This window comes from Lathyrus oleraceus, chromosome 1 (genome assembly GCF_024323335.1).
Source record: "Lathyrus oleraceus cultivar Zhongwan6 chromosome 1, CAAS_Psat_ZW6_1.0, whole genome shotgun sequence".
Lineage (NCBI taxonomy): Eukaryota > Viridiplantae > Streptophyta > Magnoliopsida > Fabales > Fabaceae > Lathyrus > Lathyrus oleraceus.
The window spans coordinates 143600791-143601910 of record NC_066579.1 but is presented as its reverse complement, the minus strand read 5'-3'; the positions used below and the strand labels follow the sequence as shown (position 1 = coordinate 143601910).

General features: G+C 41.6%; 1 non-coding gene across 1 annotated transcript; it reads right to left on the bottom strand.

The window, feature by feature from the left end:
• Positions 1–641: 641 nt before the first annotated feature.
• LOC127116267 (small nucleolar RNA R71) lies at positions 642–748 on the bottom strand. The gene has a single exon (XR_007801227.1). It is a non-coding gene; the product is annotated as a small nucleolar RNA R71 (small nucleolar RNA).
• Between the last annotated feature and the right edge of the window lie 372 nt (positions 749–1120).

Genomic DNA, 1120 nt, shown 5'->3' with positions numbered 1-1120 from the left:
GATACGATAATCTTTTATATTACTCTGACGCGTTCGTACACTTGCGAAAAACAACGCATCAAGTTTTTGGCGCCGTTGCCGGGGACCAATTTCGTCAAATTTCATTTTCCTGTTGTTATATCATTTAGACTTAGGTTATTTCCCGCCGGTCAATGCGAAGAACTCGCAGCACCGAAAGTTTAAGCTTAGTAAACCCTCTGGCGGAACCTGAACGTTACGCTCGCGCACGTTTATTCTTTCATAGAATTAAGAGAGCTATGGCCGAAGATCAAAACCAAAGACCTCTTAAGGACTTCACTCAACCATCTAATGAAGAACCTAGTTCTAGTATAGTAAACCCAATAATCCCAGCTAATAATTTTGAACTTAAACCATCCCTGTTGCAACTAGTGCAACAGAGACAATTCGCGGGTCTCGCTACCGAGAACCCTAACCAACATTTAAAAATATTTCTTCAATTAGCAGATACTTTTAAAACCAATGGAGCTTCTCTTGAGGCAATACGTTTAAGATTATTTCCTTTTTCCCTCAGAGATAAAGTCCTATCATGGTTAGATTCCCTCCCACCCAATTCCATTACGACTTGGGATAACCTTAGAAGAGTTTTTCTTGCTAGATATTTTCCCCCGAGTAAGACCGCCGTTCTTCGAAACCATATAACTAGATTTACCCAAAACCATGGAGAATCTTTGTTCGATGCTTGGGAGAGATATAAAGAGTTGTTACGAGCATGCCCACATCATGGTTTAGAAATTTGGTTAATCATTCAAACCTTCTATAATGGACTTCATTACAACACAAAGATGAACATCGACGCTGCCGCAGGCGGTGCTCTGATGAACAAACCTTATTCTGAAGCTAGTGCCCTCATCAAAGATATGGCTCAAAACCATCAATCATGGGGAGTCGAACGAGCGACAGTTGAGAAGAAGGAAGCCCAAGGAGGAGTGCATGGACTAAGCTCTATAGACATGATGCAGGCTAAAATGGACGCATTAGCCCTTATGGTCGAGCATATGTACACGAACCCGAATATTATAGCCGCAGTTTCATCGGATTGTGAGATATGTGGAACCTAAGGACACCAATCCACAGAATGCAATTTATTGAACGAAACCCA